This window comes from Notechis scutatus, unplaced genomic scaffold (genome assembly GCF_049901735.1).
Source record: "Notechis scutatus isolate UNSWTSFEM ecotype Mainland unplaced genomic scaffold, rNotScu1.2 NSCUSCF19, whole genome shotgun sequence".
NCBI classification, from domain to species: Eukaryota; Metazoa; Chordata; class Lepidosauria; order Squamata; family Elapidae; genus Notechis; species Notechis scutatus.
This window is the reverse complement of record NW_028263146.1, coordinates 466,684-475,239: the sequence shown is the minus strand read 5'-3', so window position 1 is coordinate 475,239 and position 8,556 is coordinate 466,684. Positions and strand designations below refer to the sequence as shown.

Below are 8,556 nucleotides of genomic sequence, written 5' to 3'. Positions count from 1 at the left end.
CCCGTGGAACAACTTGCCACCAAGCTGCCCGGTCTCCATTCCCTGGGACCGCTCCATCTGCACTGCCCCTTCCCCACCCGAGAGGGCAGAGCCCGGAGATGGAGCCGAATCAGAGAAGGGCATCCTCTACAGCAGTACGGGGGTGGAAGGGGACGCCAGAGGTCATGTAGCTCAGCCCGGGCGAACTAAGACCAGCCTTCGCTTTTGTTTCGCAGCTATTGCCGGATTGGGGTGGGGTGGGGTTTCAGGCTGCCATTCCTCACAGGCCGATACAGATTAACAGGGTGGGAAGGGACCTTGTAGGTCATCTAGTCCAACCCCCTCCCCCCAAGCAGTTGTTCTTCTCTGCTCTTTTTCCAAAGTCTCTGCATCTTGTTTGTAAGGTGGTGACCAAAACTGGATGTGCAGGTGTGGCCGTACTCACCCTTTACAAAGCGGCACCAAGACTTCCATTTGGGTAAGCTCTTCCGAACCTTCCGGGCGAATCCGATCTCGAGGCCTCCCCCCTCCCGGTCCGGATCTATTTGGCGAGTGGGGGGGTGGCTGCAAAGGGCCGAGCGATGGAGTCTAGGCCGGGGAAGGGGCGTCTCGGCGGGACCCTGGCGGGGCGCTTCCCGGAGCCTCCTCTGCTCGGGCGAAACCCGACACCCGCAGCAGCCCCGCGGTGGGTCGGAGGAGGGGCCGCCTTCCACCCTCTCCCACCCCGCGCCGCGTTTCGGCTGGCAGCGGAGCCTCCTGCCTTGCGCCTCCCGACGCCGCCTGCAGGGCGCAGAGTCCCGGATCGCGCAAGAAGCTTCCTCCGCCGCCGCTGCTGCTTCCACCGTGCGCCCGTCTCGCTCTTTTTCCCCGGCACCGGCAAGAGAGGGAAGCGGGCCAAGGGGCGACCCAGAGCCGAGCAGCGCAAAGCCCACCCGGGGCTGGCTGGGTGGGGGGTTTGGATTGGCCGGGGCTGGAGATTCCCCCCTCCCGGCCGAAGAAAGGAGAAAAACCCAGCCGGCCGCCTGCGGGAACGCGGGGCGCGCGGGGAGCCCCTCTCCCCCACCAAGGAGACGATGCCCGGGCTCCGAGCCGCTTTGGATCCCTCGCGGGGACGGCGGAGGCGACGGCGGCTGGGCGACTGGACCGGGTCCCCCGGGCGGGACATCTGAAGGCGCCCCGACGGGCCATGACGCCCCCCCGCGCCTGGGCGTGAGTCTGGCTGGCGCGCCTGGCGGGAAGCGATCCTAAGCGCTCGGGGTCCGCCCGGGCGTAGGGCGCGCCTCGGAATAGCAGCAGCCGCCGCCGGTGCCGGTGGGAGAAGGTAAGGGCGTGATCTTGCTCCGGGTCGTGGGAAGCAGCGGTCTCCCGCTAGCTCTGGCTCCCCCCTCCCCCGCCACACATTTGAGGCCGGGGCGCTGGGCTCGCCGTCTGCCCGGTGGTCCAAAGTGAGCGGAAAAAAAGTCGGAAAGTTTTCAGTAAGTAAGTAAGTAAGTAAGTAGTTAAGTAAGTTAGTTACGTAAGTAAGTAGTTAAGTAAGTAGTTAAGTAAGTAGTTAAGTAAGTAAAGTAAGTAAGTAGTTAAGTAAGTAGTTAAGTAAGTAAGTAGTTAAGTAAGTAGTTAAGTAGTTAAGTAAGTTAAGTAAGTAGTTAAGTAAGTAGTTAAGTAAGTAGTTAAGTAAGTAGTTAAGTAAGTAGTAGTTAAGTAAGTAAGCAAGCAAGCAAGCAAGCAAACAAATATTCTGCGCATAGCCTCCCCTCCTCAAAAGCCATTTCCAGGCGGCTGTGGCTGCGTTCCTACTAGATGCGGGTTGCGCGTCCTCTTAAAAAGCGAGGTTGATTCTCTGGATCCGCCTTGCTTTCGGACCACGGGTGGGTCGGAATGGGGACGTCGCCTGCCAGGGAGGCCCTCCAACTTGGGTCTGTGGGGTCCCTCCCTGGGCTCCTCCGGACACCCTCCCCAGCTGGACAGGTGACCCAAACGGGGTCCGAGTCGTGGGGGAAGGGGCTGCGAGTCTCCCACTTTCTCTCTCATCTCTCAGTCGAAACTCAAAAAGTTTTGCAGAGCTCGCAAAAATCTCACTTGGCATTTCCGCGCCCCCCCCCCCAAATTCGCCTTTTTCCTTTCCTAGAAAATTGTGGTGGTGATGGGCGGGGGCAGAACCAGCGCAGTCCCTTAGGATCGCGGGGTGGTGGTGCGCGCGGGGCCCCCGGGAGGCTTCCTTCGGAGCAAGGCTCGCCGTTGCGCTGCGAGCGGCCCACTTTGGACCTCCGGGTTTCTCTGCCGTCCAGACGTGGCTGGGGGAAAAAAAGAAAAGAAAATGCGTCCCAGCGAAGCTTCCCTACCGCAAATTCCTGGGGAATTTCAATTAATTCACTAATGAACTTAAACCCCGTTTTCCCGATTTGCGCGGCCAGCGAAGACTTGCAAGAGCAGGAATGACGTTGCCCGCATAGTTGAGCAAGATTAAACACACATGCTCGCGAAACCGCAGGCGTGAAATAGCATTAGGCTGATTTGTGTGTGTGTGTATGTGTGTATGCGTGTGTGGATATGTGGTTGTTGTTGTTCAGAGTTTCTCCCCCCACCCCCAGAAGTGCTGGAGCTCAGAATTTGCCTCCTGAAATTAGGAGAACCCAAAGTCGCTATCAATCAAAATACAACTGGGAGGATCCTTAGAGGTCTTCTAGTCCAACCCCCAGCGCAAGAAGGAGGCCCAGTTGATACCATCTCAGACAGGTGTCTATCTAATCTTCTTCTTAAAAAGACCTCCAGCGATGGAGCACTTGCAACTTCTGGTGGCAAGCTGTTCCACTGGTTAATGGTTCTCCAATTGGCACTAAATTTCTGCTTAATTCCAGGTTGCTTTCACTCCTGGATTCGTTTCCATCCGTTGCTTCTTCTCTTGTCCTCAGGTGCTTTGCAGAAGAAGTTGACCCCTTCCTCTTCTTTGGGACACCCCCTTAAATATGGAATATTGCTATCCTGTCCCCCCCCATTCCTTCTTTTCTGTAGACCAGGGGTTCCCAACCTGGGGTGCTCGCACCCCCTGGGGGGGTGAGACGATATTCCAGGGGGTGCGAGAAAAGTCCAGGCAAATAATAGGATATTGGTTATATGTTGGCATTTTTATTTATTATGCAATGGATTAACTTTGTTTTCATTTTAGAGTTAAGTATCATTATTTAGTGGCCGTCACATACATAGCTGAAAAGATTCAATCCTACCATATATTTAACGCGCTCAGTAGTTCCTAAAGTCTAAATTTCAGGGGGTGCAAGGTTCGAGTGAAATTTCTTTAGGGGTGCGGGGCGAAAAAAAGGTTGGGAACCACTGCTGTAGACTGACCAATTCCTGCAACTGTTTTTCCTATGCTTTAATCTCCGGGCCTTTGATCCTCTTAGTTGCTGGGTTTTTGTTGCTCTTTTTCCAAAGTCTCAACATCTTTTTTTGTCATGCGGTGACCGCACCTGGATGCAGGTATTCCTGATGTGGTCTTACTAAGGATTTATACCTTTTTTGAATTGAGTTTCTTTGATTACATCACAAAACATCATAGTTCCAACAGCATTCTTGGCATCTATACCGGTTCTTGGTTTAAAATCACAATACGTTATATGATTACATTTGTCTAATATTAAATAATAACTTATATCTTTGTATAATTTACAAAATTTACATTTTACTCTCTTAAGGATTATTCCAGTTAGGATTTATACCTTTTATGTATAAAATGTGTATAGACTCAACTAGCTGGATACCTGTGGGCTTCGCTACGAAATTATGTAGCTGGGCTTAGTTTTTTTGGGAGGAAAATAAGGGGAAATAAATTCTGCTTCTGCTTACCAGCATCCATCGGTATTCACCTGGCTAGCGTCCTGTCAGTGTGTGAGAGAATTGAAGGCTGTTTGGAAACTGAAATAGTATTTGCTGTGTGAGCAAGGAGGAGACAGCAAGGAGCCTGGGTGTGGCTTAGCTCAACTGTTCTGTTCTGTTGTGTACTAAAGCTGGTTGGTGCTTTGAACCTGAAACTGAACTTCCTCTCCTCTGCTTGTGTTTTGCATTTGGAAGAGATTTCTTTTTTTCAGGTGGGCAGGGGGAGTAGAACTCCTTAGCATCAGAGCGTGTTAATAATAACAATATAGGAAATACTCTAAATGCTCTGATGGTCATTTCGAAAAAAATCCTTTCTTAGTGAGCCCCTAGAAGCCAAGAGGAACATGTGGGCCAAATTTCAAGTTTGTAGGTTTTATGGTTCTGGAGATTTTGTGATGATGCGAAAATGTATATATTTTCCTAGAGTCTGTTTTCCTTCTGTTTCTCCAGAGTGATGCCTTTTTTTTCCCCTGGAAGGCTACTGGCTGGCTCCTTTGCAAGGAAGGGAGTTATGATTACAAAAGGAAAAAGAAAATATTTTGGTTTTGGAAATCTGCTTCCTTTAAACGGCGGCGGCGGTCTGTTATTGCACAGTAGTTCTTTGGAACTGGCAATTCCTAGGCGGTGGGTCGGTTGAGCAGGGATGGGATGGGATGGGACGGCTAAGGGAGCTGATGTTGCTACGGGAGGCATTTTGCTTCGTCCCGCTTGGCCACTTTTCTTGCCTTGTTCGTGAAGGGAATCGTGGCAGGGTGTTCAATTAGCCACCCGGGTGTTAAGCAAATCTGTTCTCCCTCCTTCCCCCACCCCCCCCCATGGATTTGGTGGGTCAGAAGGTCACAAAAGGGGATCCGGTGACCCCTGGACCTGTCATAAATACGAGTCAGTGGCTAAGCTTCTGAATTTTGATCACATGACCACGGGGAGTGGGGGGGAGGGAATGGTGCAACGGTCATAAGTGTGAGAAATGGCCCTATTCCCCCCCCCCCCCGGTGCTGTTGTAACTTCGAATGGCCACTAAACGAACTATTGTAAGTCGAGGTCTACCTGTCACGTACTTTCTGCGGTAGCTCCCCCACCTATGCTGCATAAAATAGGGCAGAGTTTCTGGATTTTAAGACCTGTGGACTTCCATGAATTGAATTCATGAATTTGGAGGATTCTCCCTCCCTCCCCCTCCCTCCTCTTTCTCTCCCTCCCTCTCCCTCCCTCCCTCTTTCAGTCTCCCTCCCTCCTCTCTCTCCCTCTCTCCCCTCCCTCCCTCCATTCTGTCCTCCCTCCCTTTCTTCCTTTCTTCCTCTCTCTTCCTCCCTCCCTCCCTTTCTCTCTCCCTCCCTTCATCTCTTCCTCCCTCCCTTCTGTCCTCTCTCCCCCTCTTCCTTTCTCTCTCTCTAACCCTCCTTCCTCCATCTTTCTTTTCTCTCCCTCCCTCCATTCTGTCTTCCCTCCCTTCCTTTCTTTCTCCCTCCCTCTCCCTGTCCCTTTCTCTCTCTCTTTCTCCATCCCTCCCTTCCTCTCCTCCCTCCCTCCCTCCATTCTGTCTTCCCTCCCTTCCTTTCTTTCTCCCTCCCTCTCCCTGTCCCTTTCTCTCTCTCTTTCTCCATCCCTCCCTTCCTCTCCTCTCTCCTCCCTCCCTTCTGCCTTCCCTTCTCCTTTCTCTTCCTCCCTCCCCCTCCTCCCTCTCCCTTCCTCCCTCTCCCTTCCTCCCTCTCCCTCCCTCCCTCCCTCCCTGTCCTCCCTCCCTTTCTTCCTTCCTCTCTCTCTTTCTCCCTCCCTCCCTCCATTCTGTCCTCCCTCCCTTTCTTCCTTCCTCCCTCTCTTTCTCCCTCCCTCCCTCCATTCTGTCCTCCCTCCCTTTCTTCCTTCCTCCTCTCTTTCTCCCTCCCTCCCTCCATTCTGTCCTCCCTCCCTTTCTTCCTTCCTCCCTCCTCCCTCCCTCCTCCATTCCCTCCCTCCCTTTCTTCTTCTCTCTTTCTCCCTCCCTCCTCCCTGTCTCCCTCCTTCTTCCTTTCTCCCTCCCCCTCCCCTCCCTCCCTTGTTCCTCTCCCTCTCCTCCCTCCCTCCCTCTCCCTCCCTCCTCTTTCACACAAACACACGTGTGGGGCTTCGGCTGTAAATATCACCCGTGGCTTTGCTCCATTCCCGGAGTGGCTGTTGGGCGCTGCCATTGTCTGTGTCTGGGTATCATCAAAACTTTTACTGCACTTACAGTTTCAAGGGACTTGCAAAAAGCTGGCGGAGGCTTTGCCAAGCCAGAAGCTTTGCTGGGAGAAGCGGGAGCCCGTTTTGCATCTCCTCGCTCCCACCCTGGGCCCAAATGCCCTTTACCCTCCTGGACGGGGCAGGGCCGAAATGAGAGGGTTTGTTAGGGTCCAGTCCTGCCTGCTGGGGTCCGCTAAGGCCTGGAAGTCTGTTCGGATCCCTCTCTGCCCCACAAGAGAATAACAACAGAAGAACAGAAGAATTGGAAGGGACCTTGGAGGTCTTCTAGTCCAACCCCCCCCCCGCTCAACCCCTTTACCAATTCCAGACAAATGGTTGTCCAATCTCTTCTTAAAAACTACCAGTGTTGGGGCATTCATAATTTCTGAAGCCAGTCGATTCCACTGATTGATTGTTCTACCAGATTCCTTCTCTCCTTGATGAATAGAATAGAATAGAATAGAATAGAATAGAATAGAATAGAATAGAATAGAACAGAACAGAACAGAACAGAACAGAACAGAACAGAATAGAATAGAATAGAATAGAATAGAATAGAATAGAATAGAATAATAGAACAGAACAGAACAGAATAGAATAGAATAGAATAGCAGAGTTGGAAGGGACCTTGGAGGTCTTCTAGTCCAACCCCCTGCCTAGGCAGGAAACCCTACACCACTTCAGACAAAAGGTTGTCCAACATCTTTTTAAAAACTTCCAGTGTTGGAGCAGCCACAACTTCTGGAGACAATTCGTTCCACTGGTTAATTATTCTCACTGTTAGTAAATTTCTCCTTAGTTCTAAGTTGCTTCTCTCCATGATTAGTTTCTACTCATTGCTTCTTCTCCTGCCCTCAGATGCTTTGGAGAGTAGCTTGACTGCCTCTTCTTTGGGGCAGCCCCTGAGATATTGGAAGGCTGCTATCCTGTCTCCCCTAATCCTTCTTTTCACCAAACTAGAGATACCCAATTCCAGCAACCGTTCATTGTATGTTTTAGCCTCCAGTCCCTTCATCCTCTTGGTTGCTCTTCTCTGCACTCTTTCCAGAGTTTCAACATCTTTTTAAATATTGTGGCCACCAAAACTTGGATGCTGAATTACAGCTTTGGCCTTACCAAGGCGTCATCAAACGGTACTAACGGATACCTTGATACCATCCCTCTGTTGCTGTGACTTCGGCCTCAGCCTAAGGTTAGAGACAATCCGCATGGAACTATTTATCATGGATCCATCTTTCCATTGGAGTCTGCAGATGGTTCCAGTAACCACATTTTGACGCCTTTGCAAAGGTTTTGTCGTCTCTCCCCGGAGAAGACAGCCGCCGTTTTAAAGGTTGGGGTCAGATGCAAAGAAGTTGGGCCCGGATTTCCAGCTTCGCCCAGAAAACGCAACTCTTTCTCCCTGAAAATGAAGTTTTCTGAACAGCCTTAAGTGAGGGGGCAAAAAAGGCCTGGGGGGATCACAACCCTCCGTGAGGAACCCCTTAGTCTTGTGGTGCTCCATCACTGGAGGGTTGTTGTTTTTAAAAAAGAAGAGACTGGTCAGCTACTCACCTGGCATGGTATAGGGCAGTGATGGCTAACCTTTGGGGGCTCCTGTGCCCAAAATTGTGCATGCGCTTGCATGCTTGCGCTCGCATGCCAGCACCCAGAAGGCAATGCGTACCCCCCGCATGCCCCCTATGCAGGTGGGCTCAATCCCCACCCCCCACCCCTGCTGCCCCCTTACCTGCACTGCGCCTCATAGCTGGTTTGAGGCCTCTTTCAGCTTCCCGGAGGCTCCAGGAAGGCTTCTGCAGGCTTCTGCAGGCTGAAAACTAGCCCCGTTTCGTCACTTCCGGTATTTTCAGAAAAAACAGGAAGTGATAAAACGGGGCTAGTTTTCCGCCTGCAAAGTCTTGCAAAAGCCTTCCTGGAGCCTTTGGGAGGCTGAATAAGGCCTCAAACGGGCCGAAAATAAGCTGTGAGACGCGCGCATGCCCAGTGAGTTAAGTCTGTCTGCAGTTCGCGTGTCGATACAAATGCCTCTGCGTGCCACCTGTGTGCCATAGGTTCGCCATCACGGGGTATAGAGTCTCCTGCTCAAGCTTGGGGGTGGACTAGAAGACCTTTAAGGCCCCTTCCAGCTCTATTGTTCTTCTGCTCTTCCCTGCCGACTTAAGAGAAGTGGGCCATCACTTCCGACGTTCCCTTTTTGGGGGAGGGGAAACCTCCTTCCTGCTTTCCTTTTATCCACCATTGAGCTGAAATGGTGTAGGGTCTCCTGCTTGGGCAGGGGGTTGGACTAGATGACCTACCCGGTCCCTTCCAACTCTAATTATCTGTTATCTGAGCCCCACACTCCAACCACCAAAAAACAAAAAAACAAAAAACGAAGGGACAAGTACAAATGAGTGAGACCCGGCTCCAAAACAGGGCGATCCTTCAAACAACGAGCCAGCCGTGTGGGGCCAGCAGCCCAAAAAAGCCAATGCAATCCTCGGTTGCATAAACGGGGATGCC

The 8,556-nt window shown here is 51.8% G+C and overlaps 1 protein-coding gene across 1 annotated transcript in view; it reads left to right on the top strand.

Moving 5' to 3' along the window:
- The first annotated feature begins 1,048 nt into the window (after window positions 1–1,048).
- NRTN (neurturin) overlaps window positions 1,049–8,556 on the top strand; it is a 63,768-nt gene continuing 56,260 nt past the window's right edge. The window contains exon 1 of the mRNA XM_087948764.1: window positions 1,049–1,300. The gene's annotated coding sequence lies outside the window, so the exon portion shown is untranslated. The remainder of the gene's footprint in view (window positions 1,301–8,556) is intronic.